We start from the raw sequence: 21,638 nt of genomic DNA, 5'->3' as shown, positions 1-21,638 counted from the left end.
ATGGATTTGAATTTAGTTTGTGCAGCAACCGGGAGCCAATCAAAGATTTTCAGGGCAGAAGAGATGCAATCCCTGGGCTTGAGGCCAAGGATAAGTCTTGCTGCCCTATTCTGGTTTAGCTGCAGGGGTCGTAGAGAGGAAGAAAATAGATTCAAGAGTAGGCTGTTGCAGTAGTCAAGCCTAGAGGGAACCAGAGCTCTTGTAAAATTGAGCTTCTGAGGGAAAGTGAGAAAAGGGAGAATTCCTTTGAGGTGGAAGAGTTGAAAGTTCGACTGGTTGTCAATGGATTTGAGGCAGGAAGGAGAGAGGGGTGATGAAGATGACGCCAAGGTTTTTGGCTTCGGATGAAGGAGGGGGGAGGGGGGGGGAGCCCATACAGGATGCCCAGAGTGAGAGGAAGAAAGAGCGAGCAGGGGTCCTAAGAGGAAGGATCTCAGTCTTGCTGGCATTGAGGCAGAGATGCTTGGAAGAGCATCAGGACTGGATGGCAGATGGCAGTCTGAGATGATGGAAGGAGCAAGAGTGTCAGCATGAAGTTTGAAAAAGAGTTGAGTGAACAAATTGGCAGAGTGAAAAAAGCATCAGTGGCTATTTCATCAATCAATCAATATTATTGTGAAACAAATTCAAACATTCTTATTAAATATGTATGGTTACTAAAAAGTGGAGAAAAGGTTGCACTTGAGGTGCACATCAGAATCGAAGTATTGCAAATATATGTGTATGTGCTCACAATATCTCTGAATATTTGCATCAGATGCCCAGGTACTTGTGCCTTTTGCTAGGTATTGATATTGTTTGTCCTATTACTCATGCCAGGTGTTGTAGTATATATATTTATTTTAATTTTTATATCGCGCCGCAGGCCTCAGAGCACACACAAAACAGGGACAAGACACACAACATGCAAAGTCAAGCCAGGAGAGAGATGGGCAGACAGAGACATATAAAATTACTCCGGTCATGTGACAGATGTTTTCATGATATAACCAGGTAGCGACATCTGTTTTCTGGTTTTTGCTATAAAATCATATTGAATAATCGATTCCTATGATGTCCGAGAGAGGTATAGAGGAGGAGGAGGCCACTACAGAGCCGCAAATGGGGCCTGGTGGGGTTGGTACCACTGGTGCAAGTGGTGCAGTCCAGGGGCAGGGGCAGGAGGCAGCACAGGTTGCCGCGGAGGTGCCTGTGCAGGTCTCTATCCCTGACACTGTGTCTGCATCACCATGCACCAGCAGGGATGCCCCATCCCAGGCCCGTCCGCAGGTAGGGGGGAAGTCCACGTCCTCTACCTGCGGACGAGGGGACCCCTGACTGAATGGAGACCGTCCTGATTGGTGTCGCATTGCGCACACGTGTCATTCATGATGACGTGCGTGCTTCCTGTGGGGACCACACACATCATCACGAAGAGGTGTGTCCCAACGTGACCCAGTTGGGAGGGGCCATGGTCGGGGGTTTCCTCCATGTGTCGGCCAGTCTTGCGGCCCTCTCCTCCTCAGTGCACACTATATGCCAGTCATTCTCCCTGCCGTCTTCCTGCCCAGATACCACCAGGGCCCCCTGTGCATCTGCCCCAACCAACGCAGCCAGCCAGGTGGAGATCCCATCCCTGCCGCAGTCAGTAGTCTGAGGACCAGCAGTGGTGGCCACCCCACCAACTTGACCCCAGCGGATGGAGAATGTGCCGGCATCATCGGGCAGCGCATGTGCACGACGGCACCGGGGGATTCCATCAGCCCGGATGCCGTCGTGGTGGCGGAGGCAGTTGCGTCAGAGGCAGCAGCAGGCTCAGCGTGGGAGGCATCATGGCTCTGGGCCATCAACACCCCGGGGGCAGGCATCGGCCGAGGGGCAGGAGGACCCCTGACTGGGAGTGTCTTCCGTGTGGCAGCGGCTGGCACGGCAAATAGATGCGGAGTGACAGCGGGCAGAGAGGGCACGGCTCAGGATGGTCAGGGCGGAGAACTCCATGCACCGGGCTTTGAGGCGGGCGGAGGGCCTCGTGGAAACTCGCAGGGAGTTGAGGGATTCCATGGCTGCATCCCTGCGAGACCTCGAGTCCAGGGAACAGGCCCACCTCCGGAACATCGCATGGAGTTCAATGATGCTCTGGGCCGGAACATCAAACAGTGAGCCGTGGGACTAGCCCGCCGCCTTTGTAAATAGTTATGTAGTTGTAGTTTGTAAGGATATTTGGCGTGTTACAGTACACAGTACAGCAATACTGCACAAGTAGCACAAAATTTTTGCAGCACCACCACCACAAGGGTGCGGTGCATTGCTATATGGGTTAGCAGATTAACAAGGAAAGACAGACTATTCAGTAAAAAACGATTTTAACATATAAGATGCAAATCTATTTTTACAGTTAAAAGCACACGTGTTCATTTAAAAATGCACACTATTTTTCACCTGAAATGCCTATATTGCTAGAGACACATTTGAAAATTAACAGCTAACCTATTAACCATTAACCTGACTAATAAAACCTTATTTTAATATAACCCACTAATAAAATGTGTTCTCTACTGCAGAATTAGGCATACTCTGAAAACCATTTAAATGAGTGTGCAGATTTTTTTTTCTTCTCTTCTCTGCCTGATTATCCGTGTTGTTGTGCACAGTAACGGCAGGAAGGCGGAAGTCACATTTGCAACAATTGCAAATGTATAAGCGAAGCTATTGTTGAAGAGTAGGAGGATGAGAGATGATGAATTTCATTGGGACACGTCATAAAGAGGGCTGAGAGGAAAGTTTTAGTGGGCAGTAGCAGGGAAAAAGACAGGGGGACATCTTTCTGCACTACTGGGGAGAAGACCTGGCTGTGGGGTCCCGACTGAATGCAGATTCCTGTGTCCTGCTGCAGTCGACATTGGGGAGAGCTGAAAGAAAAACCTTTCCACTGGCTGAGGCAGTCCTATCTGAAAAAGCTGAGAATTCCAGGCAATGACCCCGGCTTGAGAAGGCAAGCGTTCCTTTTTGCTGGAGTTAATCCAAGAGAGCCACATTCACAAAGAGAAGCCTCTGAACAGATAAGGTAATTACATAACTGGGGGAGCTGTGTGTGTGCACGAAAGTATGCAGTCAGTGTAGAAAAAATGAAAGTCTCGTGCGTGTCTTAATCAAGTGCTAATGTTGCAATTTAAGTTCTGTTCTCCGCCACTATAATTGCAGTGTGTCATAGAAAATGCTTTGATTGTTCCATTTTATTGCTGTAAAGAATGAGATCGTGTTAAATACAACTTTTATAATACAGAAAAATATTTGAAAACAGACGGATGGTGTACTTACTATTTATCATTACAATGCTGATGATGTGGGGAGATTTTTAAACAGTGCAATGGTCATTTTAAGACAGATGTGTGCATGTCAGAATCAGTATGAATAATTGTGAGTGACTGTAGTATAGCTTGTTGGAGGTATATGAGCCAACGGGAAGAGAGACTCTCTGAACATAGCTCCCTACCGTATATAAGGTAGTGGAAATTACCACAAGACTACCACATATAGCTCTCTGTCGTAAATAAGTCAGTGAGTTTGCCCATGGTGGCGCACCAACACTATCACTGGAAAATGTGGTATCCCTAGAATGCAGGTCTGAGGTCTCTCTAGTGATCACACGAAAAATCTAAGCGAAGATAAGGGATTCTGGACATTGGGGCCACAAATAAAACAAGGGAATTATGCTCACCAAAATACCACCAACCACGTATACCAAATATGCAGGTCTGGGTGCTGAAATAATGCATGTCCATTGTATTATTGTTGCACATGGCCAAATCTGAATACAAAGAGTGATTATTGCTAAGTTATTTTTCGGCGGTAATAAAATACCGTCAGGCCCCAAATCTCCACAAAATACCCAACATATTTATGGTGCGTTGGCCGGGAAAGTGATCACAGAATACCTACTGGGCGTGGCAAGCGTGTCTCACACTGCCATTTGCACATTAAAGGGAACCCATTTTATAATAGCAGTGTGCCACTAAAAACGAATTTCAGAATGTCACAAAGGGAAACCACATTCTCAGATCTAGTGCAATATTTAGAGGCAAAGTTATTTGCACATGGGAATTGGTCTTCGAACAGTACCTTAGAATGGAGTAACCGCATTCAGGGTGAGGTGCAGAAAGAAAAACTAGACAATATTTTTGCAGAAGGCAGCATAATTCAGGTCTGCCTTACAAGATTATTGAATGCAGCCGATAAAAGTGCAGAGAAAGACTGTTTAATACGGCTATGCGGCAAAATATGGTTTATTTTAAACAAGTCACTGCGAATGCAAGAGAATGATACTCAGCTAATTAACAGGTTAAAGACTGAATTAGATGGGGCAAGTAAAAATCAGGAAATGTTGAGAGCAGAATTGGATGTATGCCAAAAAGACATGCAATTAAAATGCAGAGACTTTGATACTCAGTTATCCAAAAGCAAGAAACAATTTGAAGATAGTGAGCAAGAATTGACACACTTAAAAGCCTTAGTGGATCACATTAGGCAGGATAAAGATGAGATTGTTTCAGAAATGCAGATTTTACAAAAAGAACATTGCGAAAAAGAAGGTGATCTCCAGGGTGTAGAACAAGAAATGATTAAAATGATTCAAGAAAGAGACAAAAGAAATAAAGAGTTCAATGAATGCCAAATGCAAATGTGTGACATGCAGGAGGCGATTAATAAAATGAGCGATGAAAATAATTATTTACAGAATGAAGCAACCAGACTCCTTAAAAAGTGTAAGGACTTAGAACAGCAAATGTGCATTCCCAGGTCCCAGGAGAGGCGGCAGGGTACCACATTCAATGGAGTGGAGGTGAATTCTAGCTCTGCCCAAAGAGCTAGTGCCCCAGTGACAGGGCCGGTGACTGAACTTGGTTGCAGCGCCCTTGGGGGATTTGATACTCCCATTGGGGGCAGTCACCAATCTCATACACCTGAAAACAGGATTGACTCACAAAATAGTGCAATTCCATGCATTGCAACAAGTAGCCCCATAAAAATAATGAAATCCATTAAAGCCCTGATCAAACCATTTAAAAAGGGAGGTGAATGCTGCATTGAGGATCACTTAGAAGCGGTGCATGACATTTTTAAAGCACTCCAGATACCTAAGGAACAGTACAGACAATATTTTCATTTAACTTTAGATGCCCCGACGGCCAGCATCATAAGGGGATTAAATGAACAGCAGAATATGACATGGCTGGAGTTTGAAAAAGAAATTAGGCGTCATTTTTCTCCTTTTCAGTCATTGCAGGAGGCAAAGAAAGTCGCGTACACTATTACTGCTGGACCTAATACATCACCTCGCCAATTTTTACAAGACTTAAAAAGAGCATTCTCTCGCTTTGATGTATCTTTTGACTCAAATTCCAATGAGTTTAAAACCGCATACTTCTATGGGCTACAGAAAGACATCATATCCCAATTGGTCCGTGAATTTGACCGTGACAAGTCCCTTGAATGGATTGTACATCAAAGCACCAAGCTATATGAGGTACTCTATTGTCAGGGTAGAGAAAGTGATAAAATGAAAGATACTAGGCCTAAATCTAAAGAACCCTCAGCCACAGTAATGGAAATAAGGTCAGCCAAAATGTCCCTTGAGTCTGCTCAAAGCCAAGGTAAAAATAATGTGACACCTGAACAAAGGGGTAATCAACAAAGATCGCCATTTCCTGTACCAATGTTCCAATCACATGATCCTAGTAATAGAGAGAGCTACATCAGCCCTAGATATTTAGGAGATAGACCCCGGGTAAGATACCGGTCTGATATGGCAGGTATGAACAATAACCAGAGACAAAATCAAGATCAAAGAAATGATGGTCTCTACCAGTCATTGGGGACACAGAGCAGATTTGATCCCAGCACCATGATATATGGTAATCAGGATAGGCCCCGATATGTGGATCGATTTACTGATAATGGAAATCAATATAGGGGCCAGTACCCACAATCTGAGAGACAGGACATGAGGCAAAACGTGAACTACAGTCCACGCCAGTACAATGATTCCCCACCAGGGGACTATAATCAAAGGATGGGTGCAACCCGCTCCCCTCCACAAATGAATCAAGAGTTCAGAAACCATCCCAACCGGTATCAATCACCTGAGAGGTATCAGAATAGATCCAATCAGGGGGAAAACAACCAATATCGACCTAGGCCACAGAAAGAGGATCCTAGAAAGGTGGAAAGGTTCCAATGCCTTGAGGCCCAAGTGAAAATGTTAGCTGAGCAAATAGGAAAGCTCTATACAGCGCAAAAACAACCTTCCAAAGAGGGGGCTGATGGCCATAGCAATGACCGGGGGGCTTCCGAAAAGTGACTAAGTACTCATGATAACTGCAGTGCCAAAATGACAGATTGCTCTGATATAACTTTGCATAACGACTCTGAGATGACTAATGGATTAAAAATGAAAGTACCAGTAAATGAAATTGTGATGGAAAGTGTAAATACTTCTAAAAAAGAGGTACGGTTTAACTTAGAGCTAAATAAAACAGTAAAGATTTGCACAAATGAAAAAGAAACATTAGGAATTCCAAAAGAACAAAGGGACAGATTTAAGAAAAATGACTCATGCATGGGGAATACCAGTGAACAGGGAGTAAGTGGGGATGCCATAGCTCCTTCCCTGGGCAAGCAAAACAATGACCAAACACAGACAGAAAAAGGAAATACTCACAAGGAGGGTACAAGTCAATCACCTGAAAAATTCTTTGAGCCACATATTTTTGAAGAGGCTGAAAGGGCTGGTATTACACTAAATGATCACAAATGCACAGAATTAAAAAATGACAAATTGCTGAATGATGTTGTTACACATGTTCAGTTGGAAGGTTGTAATGTGGTCTCTGATGTTACCCAGATGGATGGGCGAACGGTGGCCACACTCCAAAAAACCTCTGAACATGGAGAAATGAATAAAATACCTCGCACAGAAATGGGTAAAAAGGAGGGAAAAATGTCTTTTCATTTACCAATGTGCTTAGCCAAAAGTGAAAAAGACCTGAGAAAGGTGAGCCCTGAAATCAGTAAGAATTCACATTTCTTATGTGTATTAGAGGAAGTTGAGGACAGATATTATGCACCCATCACTGTAGAAGAAAAATGCCACACCTTTGCTATGATTGACACTGGCGCACAGGCCACAATTATGTCCAAGGAGCTGGTAAAGAGTATCAATGAAGGGAGGCCTCCACAGAGTCAGATCACAGTGAAGGCAAATCAAGGCCCAGTGCATAACTTTAATGGGGAGGAGGTGCCCATCATAGGTGTAACTGAGGTTGACATAAAAATAGGAAAGCACAGAATGAAACAAGAGGTATTGATCACATCTATTTGTGAAATTCCATTTCTGATGGGGACAGATTGTCTGAAAAGATTGTCTCCTCTCATAGATGGGGTGAATGGAGTGCTGTGGTCCTTAACCAAAAAACCATTGAGGCCTAAGAAACTAAAATCACAAAACAGCAATATAAAAGAATGTCACACCGTTGCCAAAACAAATGATGCTGTGGAGGTATATCTCCAGAATAGCTGCATACCTAGTGTCACTGTTATATTAATGTGTCAAGACAAAGATCAGAGCGACAATGAAAAACTACCTGTACAAATATACTTGGACCCAAGGAAAGATTGGCAGACTGCTATAGATGAGCACACATTACGTTTTTACTTAAAAGAGAATACATGCAAACAGAATATTGTTCCTAAAACAGATTCAGAAAAACACATTACCACTCTGGCAGAGATACACATGGAAGATGAGCAACCATGGGCTCACGTTGGTATAAATGATTATCTTAAAACAATAAAAGCCACTTTAGCGCTTGAACATGAAAGGAGTTTCATTAATGAGAAATTGTTGCAAAAAATTATGGAGAGGGAAGAAATCCCGAAATTTAGGATTAAAAACCAATATGTTTCTGGGTTGGACAGTCCAAACTTTGAAAACCGAATTACAGGCAGATGCATGCTTAAAATTAGCATTGGGCAGAAAACAATTTACCATAATGTATGGATAGTGAGTGGAGCACAAAATGAATTTTACATGGGCAATGACATCATGCACAGAATGTGTATGGTGTTAGATTTCCTTAATCAAAAAATATGGTCACGCCTAGGTGGGCCGGCGCCTGAATTTGAAGACAAAAGAAGGGCTTATCATTGTGCACAACTAGTTCCTTATGCAGTCGAATTACAGATGAGGAAAAATACTATTGTTCCTGCATTTACAAAACAGTTTGCAATAACACTGAAATGCAAAAATGGACAGCAGATGAAAGGCTCTGATGCATTTGTATGCCTGAATGAATCCATAAAACAGCAAGGCCTGGATTATGAATACATTCCATTGGTAGACATTGGTGAAGGATCTGTAAAAATCATGGTAAATAATAAAGGTTGTCAGGACATTCATTTAGAGGAAAACTCCCCATTAGGAATGGCCATACAAAAATCACATTATACGGCAGATTTAAATAACATGGTGATTGGGAATATTCCTGAAAAATATGTAGATGCCAAGGGCGAGTTGCCAGAACACCTGGACTCTCAGCCCAAAGGAATATTTAAAATTCATTCTGTGTATCCTTATGATTCAGATGAGACAGTGTGCTGCCATCAAGAGGATTGCATAATATTTAATTTAAATGAAAATGAAACAGGAAATCAGCCCATTGAAGTGGAAGCTGATATGCCAAAATATTTGAAAGTGGCAGCTCTACAAAAAGACACAGCCACACAGTTAGAGGAAAGCGCTGAGATTCCTTTACCAGAAGAGTTTCCAGAATTTTCCAGAATGGTAGAAGAGCAGATCTCCTTAGCGGATGCATGTGACAGCGATGAGGATCGACGCAATCTGAGGGAAATATTTATGGAGTTTAAGGATGTATTTGCAAAAGATGCTTATGATTGTGGTTTAACTGATTTACATGTGGCCACACTACCAGAAGGTTGTAGCAGAAATCCAGTGTTTGTACGCCAGTATAGACTACCGCTGGCATGTTTAGAATCATTGGCAGAGATTATTAAAAATTTGGAATCACGGGGAATAATTAGGCCCATTCATAGCACATCCAATACGCCTATTTTAGGTGTGTTAAAGCCAAATGGTCAATGGCGGCTGTGTGCAGACTTAAGAGAGTTAAATAAAAGAGTACCAGTATCTAGATGGCCACTACCATTCATTGATCAGGGCCTAGCTCAGATACATGGTTCAAATGTATTTACCACGTTAGATCTCACATCTGGATATTGGTGTGTGCCATTGGCAGAGGAGATACAACACCTATTTTCCTTTACATTTGACAGGACTCAATATGCCTGGCTTAGAGCTCCGTTCGGGTACATCAATAGTGGGAGTGAATTTGGCATATTTTTGAGAAAGGCCATGCCAGATGCAGCGGAAAGAGGAACAATAGTTTATGTGGATGATGTCTTGATAAAAAATGAAAACCTTAAAAGCCATTTTGATGAAATAAGACATGTGCTTGGCCAATTGCAGAAAGCAGGCGCCAAAGTATCTTTGCAAAAAGCACAATGGTGCAAGAAAAAAGTGAACTTTCTAGGGCATGAAGTGACTGAACATGGGCTAAATCCACAAAGGAAGAAAATAGAGGCCATACAAAGATTAAAAGATCCTAAAAATGTGAAAGGAGTAAAAAGTTTATTAGGGATGACAGGCTATAACAGAAAGTTCATTGAGAATTATGCAGAAATCACTCAACCATTGACTAAACTGCTTAAACTAAATACTCCCTGGAGATGGGAAAGAGAGCAGTCTGATGCAGTGGCTAGATTGAAGGAATGTCTTGTAAAGGCACCATGTTTAGCATACCCCATAAAGGACAGGGATTTCTTTATAGAAATAGGCTTTTCTGAACATTGTATGTCAGCAGTGTTATCACAAAAACACGATTTGAATCACAAAACCATTGCATATGCAAGTAAGGCATTTTCCCAAGTTGAAATGAAATTTAATGAATGCGAAAAGGCCCTATTAACCACTGTGTGGGCGCTACAACATTTCCGCCCCATTGTTCAGGGAGAAAAGGTTATTATTGAAACAAATCATCAACCTTTGCAATTTTTAGAGAGTAAAAGAATTAGATCAGGCAATCTAGCGCAATCCAGAATCACTTCATGGACACTGGCATTACAAGGTTTTCCCGTAGAAGTAAGATATGGACAAAATAAAAAGAGCCCAGTTGCTCAAGGGTTAGCTGACTTACATGACTGTGCAGCTGAACAAATAACAAATGAAATGGATGTGGAAGCTAGTTTACAGGAATTTGAACAATCACCACACAAAGCTTTTGATGAAAAAACATGCAAGGATTTGCCAACTGTATATGTGGATGGTTGTGCTTTTCACATTGAAAATGACAGTAATAAACAATTAGTGGCAGGAATAGGAAATGTCTGGTTGAAATGTGAAGGCGTTCCTAGTATAGGGATGAGGATTGGAGATAGGAGCAGTCAGGTGGCGGAATTGGCAGCCATCTATAAAGCAATTGCTACTGCAGTTGATAAAAAGTTCAGTGAAATTGTCCTGGTGACTGATTCTGACTATGCACGGAATAGCTTTGTGGAGTATTTGCCTGGTTGGAAAGCAAGAGGCATGGTTACATACAACAAAAAGCCACTTAAACATGGAAAAATGATAAAAGCCATAGACAAATTGGTGTCAGAAAATAATTTAACAATATACTGGAGAAAAATTTGTGGGCATTTAAAAACATCAGGAGAGGATAAGGAGGGAAATGATAAGGCAGACCATCTGGCTAAGATTGGGGCTGTGATGGGCGAATTGCTACCTATTGATTATTTAATGGGTGAAATACAAATTGATGCAGTCACACGTTCTAAAGCACCAAAGGAGGTAGATCAACCGGTGGTGCAGTGGAGTCATGACACGCCAGACCAAGATTTGATTGAGGCACAAAAGAATGATCAAATTTTGGGAATCTATTATAATCATTTGATAGATCCTGAACAAAATCCTTTAACAGAAAATGATTGTATGGGAAAAGAAGAGTTGAGGGTGTTATTAAAGAACAAAACACGAATTAGATTACAGGATGGGCTCATGATTAGAGAGTCCATAACAGGGCAAATACAGTGGGTAGTACCCCTTTCATTCAGAGGACTAATGCTACACCATGCACATGATGCCATAACTGCAGGCCATAGAGGTTCACAAAAGACATTAGAAATACTAAAAGATTATGCTTACTGGCCACATATGTCCCAAGATGTGGAATTATATACTAGAGGATGTCTAGTATGCGCCCAATTTAAACCTGCTTCACCAATGCATAGAGCACCATTGATGAAAAGAGGCCTAACTCTCCCATGGTCAGATTTGCAAATAGACTATGTAGGTCCTTTAAAAAGGTCGAGCAGGGGACACCGCTATATTTTGAGTGTGGTATGTTTGATGTCAAAGTGGATTGAGTGCATTCCCGCACCAGATTGTAGTGCGCAAACAGCAGCCACATTGCTGGTGAACCATTTGTTCTCAAGGTTTGGGTTGCCACAAAGAATTGAGTCAGACAGAGGAAGTCATTTCACAAGTACTCTAATGAGTAAGGTATGGCAAATACTAGGTGTGAAAAGGAAACTACATATCGCATATCGGGCGGCGTCTTCAGGTACAGTTGAAAGAAGCAATAGGTCTGTTGTGGATATTTTAAAGAAATTTGTGGCAGAAGCAGGTTCCAGCTGGGATTTGCGTTTACCATTGGTTTTGATGGCAATCAGGTCGACTCCTGCCAAAGCAACAGGTGTTAGCCCCCATGAGGTCTTAACAGGTAGGAAAATGGTGTTACCACAACACCTACTATACAGAACACATGAGCAAACTCTAGTGAGTGCATCCACAGTTCATGAATATATTGATGAACTGAGGAGGCATTTGCAACATGCATTTGCTTTTGTGCAGAGAAATCTGGAAAGAGCTGCTGACAGTGCTAAGTCATATTATGACAAAAAGACATCAGTAAAGGAATACAATGTAGGGGATCAGGTGTACAAGTTTCATTTTGGAAAAAGTAAACAGAAAAATTCTAAATTTCTGGCAGCCTGGCAGGGGCCATTTCGAATTATAGATAAAGTCTCTCCTGTAGTGTATAAAATTTTGAAAAATGAAGGTGAAACAGCAATAGAGCAGTTTGTCCATGTAAATCAAATCAAACCATGCCATCCCAGACATGAGATCAGGCAGCTTGAGCATGTGGAAACGGATAGAGTCCCTTGAGAAAATAAATGGGTGTGATCAGGAGGCAGTGACAAAGAAGTTAAAAAAAAGTTGATTGTTATGATGGCACATAAACACTGTAATATATGTGAAAATATATAATATAAATAAATAAATAAATAAATAAATAAATAAATGCACATATAACGGAAGCTCGTGGTTGGTGTGCAGAGAGAAAGTGTATTAAATATTGAATGCTGTTTTATATGTGTTTGTTTTCTTTTAACTTGTGTTTAATTTCAGAAATAAGAAAAAAAAAACGAAGTATTTTTACCAAGCATGTTTTATTTTTGGCAAAAGGATGAAGTTAGTATTGTGCTATGTACTTAATCTGTTTATTTTCTATTTTGATTTAGACAATTAACATTAGTTGGTCGGAGGTTCCGGGATCAGAGGCCACGGGAGACGATGGAGTCCTGGAGTCCCCTGGATGAAGACCAAAAGATGCCTGCCTCCAGGTGGAGGTGAAGACAAAATAACCGGAATGCCAAAAGAGATGACTACTGTGGATTCAAGATTGCCAAGATGAAAGAGTACTCGAATGAACCGAATAACATCGCTGGTCGGGACATACCAAAAGAGACAAAGCAAAAGTTCCGGCATATGAAGTTCCACGTATTTATTATTTTAATTATTTATTTTAACTTGTTATATTACTTATTTGTTTTAGTTAGTTGTTTTATTTCATTGTTTTTAATTGACTTGGAAAATTTAAACTTAAAGTAATGCCACTTCCACTGAGAAGGCAAATGTGGAACATTTTATGAACTGATGGACTCGGATGAAATGTTGATTGCAAATTTTCATTGATGCACATGAATATTCATTTTGTTGGATTGCTATATTGTAAAAAAAAAAAAATAGAACAAGTTGTTTTTAGGAATTGGCTTGGATTATAGCCAAGTTCTAAAAACAAAAGGAGGGTATATGTAAGGATATTTGGCGTGTTACAGTACACAGTACAGCAATACTGCACAAGTAGCACAACATTTTTGCAGCACCACCACCACAAGGGTGCGGTGCATTGCTATATGGGTTAGCAGATTAACAAGGAAAGACAGACTATTCAGTAAAAAACGATTTTAACATATAAGATGCAAATCTATTTTTACAGTTAAAAGCACACGTGTTCATTTAAAAATGCACACTATTTTTCACCTGAAATGCCTATATTGCTAGAGACACATTTGAAAATTAACAGCTAACCTATTAACCATTAACCTGACTAATAAAACCTTATTTTAATATAACCCACTAATAAAATGTGTTCTCTACTGCAGAATTAGGCATACTCTGAAAACCATTTAAATGAGTGTGCAGATTTTTTTTTCTTCTCTTCTCTGCCTGATTATCCGTGTTGTTGTGCACAGTAACGGCAGGAAGGAGGAAGTCACATTTGCAACAATTGCAAATGTATAAGCGAAGCTATTGTTGAAGAGTAGGAGGATGAGAGATGATGAATTTCATTGGGACACGTCATAAAGAGGGCTGAGAGGAAAGTTTTAGTGGGCAGTAGCAGGGAAAAAGACAGGGGGACATCTTTCTGCACTACTGGGGAGAAGACCTGGCTGTGGGGTCCCGACTGAATGCAGATTCCTGTGTCCTGCTGCAGTCGACATTGGGGAGAGCTGAAAGAAAAACCTTTCCACTGGCTGAGGCAGTCCTATCTGAAAAAGCTGAGAATTCCAGGCAATGACCCCGGCTTGAGAAGGCAAGCGTTCCTTTTTGCTGGAGTTAATCCAAGAGAGCCACATTCACAAAGAGAAGCCTCTGAACAGATAAGGTAATTACATAACTGGGGGAGCTGTGTGTGTGCACGAAAGTATGCAGTCAGTGTAGAAAAAATGAAAGTCTCGTGCGTGTCTTAATCAAGTGCTAATGTTGCAATTTAAGTTCTGTTCTCCGCCACTATAATTGCAGTGTGTCATAGAAAATGCTTTGATTGTTCCATTTTATTGCTGTAAAGAATGAGATCGTGTTAAATACAACTTTTATAATACAGAAAAATATTTGAAAACAGACGGATGGTGTACTTACTATTTATCATTACAATGCTGATGATGTGGGGAGATTTTTAAACAGTGCAATGGTCATTTTAAGACAGATGTGTGCATGTCAGAATCAGTATGAATAATTGTGAGTGACTGTAGTATAGCTTGTTGGAGGTATATGAGCCAACGGGAAGAGAGACTCTCTGAACATAGCTCCCTACCGTATATAAGGTAGTGGAAATTACCACAAGACTACCACATATAGCTCTCTGTCATAAATAAGTCAGTGAGTTTGCCCATGGTGGCGCACCAACACTATCACTGGAAAATGTGGTATCCCTAGAATGCAGGTCTGAGGTCTCTCTAGTGATCACACGAAAAATCTAAGCGAAGATAAGGGATTCTGGACATTGGGGCCACAAATAAAACAAGGGAATTATGCTCACCAAAATACCACCAACCACGTATACCAAATATGCAGGTCTGGGTGCTGAAATAATGCATGTCCATTGTATTATTGTTGCACATGGCCAAATCTGAATACAAAGAGTGATTATTGCTAAGTTATTTTTCGGCGGTAATAAAATACCGTCAGGCCCCAAATCTCCACAAAATACCCAACAAGTTGTTTATTTTTTTTTCCTTTGGGGCGCATGGACTATGCCCCGCCTTTTTGTTAATAGTTATTCATTAGGTAGGTTTTTTGTTAGGTTTCCTTTGGATTGTTAGGCACATGGACCCTTGATTTTTACATTGTATATAGTTATGGACCTGATTTTACATATTTTTGTTTACCATGGAGGAATGGTTTTGTCTTTATATTGACTTTGGATTTAGTGTTATGGACGGACACTTTGGAGGCATTTTTGTTTGCATTTTATTCATTTCACCATTAATAATTTTTCCTTGATTTCGGACATCCTTTTATTTATCATTTTATTCTTGTGTAATTTTGTTTCATTCATTTATTTTTGTATATAATACATTTAAATGGTTTACTTCATTTGTGTGGTCTTCTCTCATTGGTTTCGTGCATGTCACAATGTGGGTTTTCTCAGTCATGTGTCGCCATTGTTTGGGTCTGATGGACTTGTACTCATGCGCATACTGGTTATTTGGGATCTATCGTGACATGGGAATTTAAATTTGGAGTGGATGGAATGCTTGGTTGGGTGTTTGGACTGGGGTGGCATGGGGTGGGATTTAGGTGGCCATAAGGGCCATGGATCTGGATTGTGATGACATGTTGGGTGGGGGACATAAGTCCGGGCCAGCTGGCAGGTGCCCGTCACTGGGGGTGGGTGGGGGACATGAGTCAGGGCCTGCTGGCAGGTGCCCGTCACTGGGGGTGGGTGGGGGACATGAGTCGGGGCCTGCTGGCAGGTGCCCTTCACTGGGGGTGGGTGGGAGACATGAGTCGGGGCCTGCTGGCAGGTGCCCGCCAATTTGGGTGGGTTTTCGGGGGACATGAGTCGGGGCCTGCTGGCAGGTGCCTGTCACTGGGGGTGGGTGGGGGACATGAGTCGGGGCCTGCCGGCAGGTGCCCATCAGTGGTGGGTGTGTGGGAAGCTTGGGGACATGAGTCGGGCCTGCTGGCAGGTGCCTCGTCAATGGTGGGTGGGTGGATGGGTGGGGGACATGAGTCGGGGCCTGCTGGCAGGTGCCCGTCACTGGAGTTGGGGGACATGAGTCGGGGCCTGCTGGCAGGTGCCCGTCAATGGTGGGTGGGTGGGGGACATGAGTCGGGGCTCACAAGTGCGCTCACAAGTGCATGGTGCCATGTGGGCTGCCTGCAGGGCATGGTGAGGGTTGTAGGGTAGTCCCCTGTGGTGTGGGCTGCCTGCAGGGCATGGTGAGGGTTGTAGGGTAGTCCCCTGTGGTGTGGGCTGCCTGCAGGGCATGGGGAGGGGGTAAGGCCACACCTGGGAGGGGCCAAAATGCAGAATCGCGTGTAAAACTTCCCACGTACCCCCGAAATACACGTACCCCGCTAACACAAGACCTATCACGTGTGAAACTCCCTGTGCACCCCTGAAATACACGTACACCGCTCGCACAAGGCCTATCGCATGTGAAACTTCCCGCGCACCCCCGAAATACACATACCCCACTCGCACAAGGCCTATCGCCTGTGAAACTTCGCGCGCACCCCCTCAATACATGTACCCCGCTCACACAAGGCCTATCGCATGTGAAACTCCCCGCGCACCCACGAAATACATGTACCCCGCTCGCACAAGGCCTGTCGCGTGTGAAACTTCCTGCGCACCCCCGAAATACACGCAGGCACCCCAGCCACCCTGGGCATGTCCCACAGGCAGCCCACTCACCCTCCCCATGCCCCGCAGGCAGGCCATCCACCCTGGGCATGCCCCACAGGTAGCCCACACCACAGGGGGTGCTTTTCCTATGCAACTTACGTGGCATGAGCTGGGTACGTGTATTCGGAGGGTTGCGCAAGTACATTTTCACGCATTTTGTCTGCCGTGAGCGGGGTACGCGTAGTATTTTCACGCGATTACAGTGTAGCGGCCCTGTAAGCTCGTGCACGGCCCTTTGCGCTGCATTGGGGATTTCAATGGCTTTTCATTGCGCAATGGGCGTTCTTGGGGGCGTAACTAGCGCTGCGGGATGTTCGTTGCGCCAGCGCTGAAAATGGCTTAGAAATTCCATGAATATGCGGTGTGCCAGAATGCTGTTTAGCGCACACGGCTGGCGCACGCTGGCGCACGCTCCTTATCTGCGCTGCTCGCGTGCGCTGCCTCTGCACTGAAATCTATGAATTACCCCCTTAGTATGTATAGGAATGTATCCCAACCCCCATCTTGACAACACTAATGTTTTTTGAAATACATACTTTGTTCTCACAGGTTTCGCAAGTCCGCCAAAATTGCCATGTAAAAGGAACTATGAAGTTCCTCCTTCACATAACACTTCCAATACATTGCACCATGTCACATGTGGCACTGGCCCTAGTACTCCCCTTTCTCTGTCAGAGTATACTCGGCAAATGTTGCTCATGCACACATTCGGATAGCCCACCGTAAATCATCATCCCATGTGTAGCATAAACACGTGGGCTGCTCTACTGTGCAGCTGCTACCCTGCAATGTCTTTCCATAATACACAAGTGCACAAACACAATTGCAAACTATGCATCCACACTTAACGGTAATCTGGCCTTGTGTGACGAAAGGTAAATGTATTTTTTGCATGCAGAAAGGAGTTTGCACATGTGCAATTGCATTTGTATTAGTACAAATGACTTTTTACTGCATTTGCACAAGCGCAAATGCAGTTGTGCATGCACAGTCATACTGGTCTAGAAACTTGGCTGTGCATGCGCCTGGATGGACGCAGATGGAAGCACTGACGTCATACCTGCCCCAGACTAGGACACATGAACTGTAAAACCCTATCTGCAGGGAAGAGGCGGAGCCACAGACAGATTGTGTATGCTCTTGGGAATCCTGCATCGGAGACTCGTCACCTCCTATAATCTCAGGGAACCGAGCAAGTAGGACCTTTGCAGACGTGGACTGTCCAGAGTAGTGACACACACATATCTGCAGTTTTGCCACGTGTAGATTCCAAACTACAGGCAGAGTCAGCTTGAATCCAGAACCCCACAACCCTAACAGCCACAGCACAGGCAGCATTGCAAGATGGTCACTTGTCTTCTTTGTGGAGGGTGTGTCATTTCCAAACGGCGACCACTCTGTCGGTGGCAAAGAGGTGGGAGTATCAGAGGTGCTGCAGCACCCGAGGTAACAGGTCCTGGGGGGACCTGTGCGGTCTGATGAAAATAATGCTGCCACAACACATTACACAGGGGGCAGACAGACTGGTGGCAGCTGTAGCACATACACATTCCTTTTTGAGTTGTCTGGATCTGTAACAGAACAGATGTATGCGGCAGCTGAGCTCACCTGGTCGTCGCAGAAGCACTGGCAGGAGCGGCCTGTGCTTCATCTGTACCTGCAAACCCACTAACCCGCACGGGCAGCATCATGAAGGCAGCGAACCACCCAGGCTGGCTCATGGATGGATGATCATGATGTTCCTTGTTCCCGTTTAAGGTATGTTTCCATCACCAGTTCCCCCAAAAAAGAGGCCCTATGCTCCCCTGAGGTCTACCGGGGAACCAGGGAAAGTCCTGGTGTCCCGGTGGGCCAATCCAGGCCTGTATCTGCCTTAGAGGATAAGCATCGACTAAAGGTCCCTCTTTTATGTATAAACCCAATGTCAGTCAGCAGCTATAACACAGTCAGAAAGGTTAGGTCTTGTGGTTTGTCTAAGTTAAGATCCAGCCTGAAATTAGCAGAGCGCCAACGCTTTACCATATGCACTATTAATCATTTTATTGATAGATGAAGTATAACAATCTCAACGGGTCTACTCATGACATTCAATCATGTAGATGCAGCTCTTCGCAGTAGGCACATTAACCCACTGAGCACCTGCACTTGTACATGATAGTGAAAAGTATGTGGACACATTATGTGCACTGGAAAATCATCAAACCTATATTCTAAGAGAGGATAGTGACATCCTAAATGTTCTGATGTTCGGATAACAGGCTGCACATGCACATGGGCTGTGTACATGTAACACTGCACATGTTCTCCGCACAGAACCACATGCACATTTTATCAGTTCTCTTAATAAAGTCTCATTCTTTATCCCTTATGCACTCTCAGGTCCTCTCTAGACATGCAATACATTGGTAACAAAGTTTCCAGTGCTGGAGACCTGGTGCAGTCCACAGCAACCTTAAATCCTCAAAATACTAGGCTTGGAGGAATTCATATCACATGCCAGATGACATCACAAGAAAGAGCATTACAAAACCTTTTCACACTAAAAATGTCATAGGATGCGATATTGCTTTTATTTTGGCCCCCTTGATGACATCACATTAAGTGCCAGCAGTTATATAAACTAAAACTATAATTTGTGTAATATTCATAAGCTGAGAAAATATGTTATTTTTTTTTACTAACATATAATAATGTGGGTGACGATTTGATAAATTAGTGGCACACCCAGCAGAGCCATCAGGCAGACATTGCATGCATCAAGCGAAACAATCTGGAAATGTTCTGGGCTCCTTAAAAGAGTAATACTCGGGAGCGCTGCTATCAGTCATGGCAGCACAGTTTTAGATTACATCAAAACTTAGGCGCACCTCAAAAGTGCTTTCTTTCCTGAAATTTGGCAGAACGCTGGCAGGCTTGCAAATGATTGAACTAGGGCTCTGACTGCAGTAAGCTTTCCCCTCCTCCACACCAGTAAAGAATCAACGAAAAGGGTGTGGTAATTAGGTGCTAAATTCCTCTGAGCCCAGAAGCATCTCAATGACAATAGCTCTTCCCCGGCTGGCAGTGACCGCTCCCTAGAAAACACGACATGAATAGCAGGTCAGAGAGTGCATGCAACATGAACGTGGAAATCCAGCACGTTTACAAATGTGAAATACAGAAAGAGTTTGTGTTTAATTTAACAAATGAACATTATTAAAAAGCTGCACTGCATTTTTTAAAGTTAATTCACACTTTTAAAAGAATGGGGGACAGCAGCCGGTTGCTGTATTACCTTTTGCTGTTCGCTCAGGAGTACCAAAGTGTCCAAAGGCGCATATGGTAAAACCTGCTTCTGCAATTGATCTCTAAATGTACATAGTCTTCTGCAGATAAGATTTACGATATTTATTAGCAATGGCAATGCCAGGCCAGCGGCCGTTTTTGTCAAAGCTAATTTTTGTGTGAATTGCTGTGTTCCTATGATTTTATTCCCGGCGCACACTTTCATATTTTTAGTCTTTTTCTGCAACTGAGTGGCTTTTGTTCTCAAATATATGCCCCGTGTCTCTCTCCTGTTGCCCCGACCCCCCGGTCATGCCCCGTGTCTCCCACCTGTTGCCCCCCACCCCCCGCTCATGCCCCGTGTCTCTCTCCTGTTACCCCCCACCCCCTCTCATGCCCCGTGTCTCTCTCCTGTTACCCCTCACCCCCCTCTCATGCCCCGTGTCTCCCTTATGTTGCCCCCCAACACCCCAGTCATGCCCTGTGTCTCCCTGCTGTCCCCCCCCACCCCCCGCTCATGCCCTGTGTCTCTCTCCTGTTACCCCCCACCACCCTCTCATGCTCCGTGTCTCCCTCGTGTTCCCCTCACCCCTGCTCATGCCCCGTGTCTCCCTGCTGTTGCCCCCCACCCCCCGCTCATGCCCTGTGTCTCTCTCATGTTGCCCCCCACCCCCGCTCATGCCCCGTGTCTCTCTCCTGTTGCCCCCCACCCCCCGCTCATGCCCCGTGTCCCTCTCCTGTTACCCGCCACCCCCCTCTCATGCCCCATGTCTCTCTCCTGTTACCCCTCACCCCCCTCTCATGCCCCGTGTCTCCCTTATGTTGCCCCCCACACCCCAGTCATGCCCTGTGTCTCCCTGCTGTTGCCCTCCCCACCCCCCGCTCATGCCCTGTGTCTCTCTCCTGTTACCCCCCACCACCCTCTCATGCTCCGTGTCTCCCTCGTGTTCCCCCCACCCCTGCTCATGCCCCGTGTCTCCCTGCTGTTGCCCCCCACCCCCCGCTCATGCCCTGTGTCTCTCTCATGTTGCCCCCCACCCCCGCTCATGCCCCGTGTCTCTCTCCTGTTACCCCCCACCCCTCTCTCATGCCCAGTGTCTCTCTCCTGTCGCCGCCACCCCCGGTCATGCCCCGTGTCTCCCTCCTGTTGCCCCCACCCCCCGCTCATGCCCCGTGTCTCTCTCCTGTTACCCCTTCCCTCTGCTCATGCCCCGTGTCTCTCTCCTGTTACTCCCCACCACCCTCTCATGCCCCGTGTCTCCCTGCTGTTGCCCCCCACCCACCGCTCATGCCCTGTGCCTCTCTCATGTTGCCCCCTCCCCCTGCACATGCCCCGTGTCTCCCTGCTGTTGCCCCCAACCCTCTGCTCATGCCCTGTGTCTCTCTCCTGTTACTCCCCACCCCCCTCTCATGCCCCGTGTCTCTCTCCTGTTGCCCCCACCCCCGGTCATGCCCCGTGTCTTCCTGCTGTTGCCCCCCAACCCCCGCTCATGCCCCGTGTCTCTCTCCTGTTGCCCCCCACCCCCCGCTCACGCCCCGTGTCTCTCTCCTGTTAACCCCCACCCCCGCTCAATCCCCGTGTCTCCCTCTTGTTCCCCCCACCCCCCGCTCATGCCCTGTGTCTCTCTGCTGTTGCCCCCCACCCTCCGCTCATGCCCCATGTCTCCCTGCTGTTGCCCCCCATCCCCGCTCATGCCCCGTGTCTCTCTCCTGTTACCCCACCACCCCCCTCTCATGCCCCGTGCCTCTCTCCTGTTACCCGCCACCCCCCGCTCATGCCCCAGGTCT

Source organism: Ambystoma mexicanum, chromosome 5q (genome assembly GCF_040938575.1).
Source record: "Ambystoma mexicanum isolate Mex_15411 chromosome 5q, UKY_AmexF1_1, whole genome shotgun sequence".
Lineage (NCBI taxonomy): Eukaryota > Metazoa > Chordata > Amphibia > Caudata > Ambystomatidae > Ambystoma > Ambystoma mexicanum.
This window is presented reverse-complemented; position numbering follows the sequence as displayed.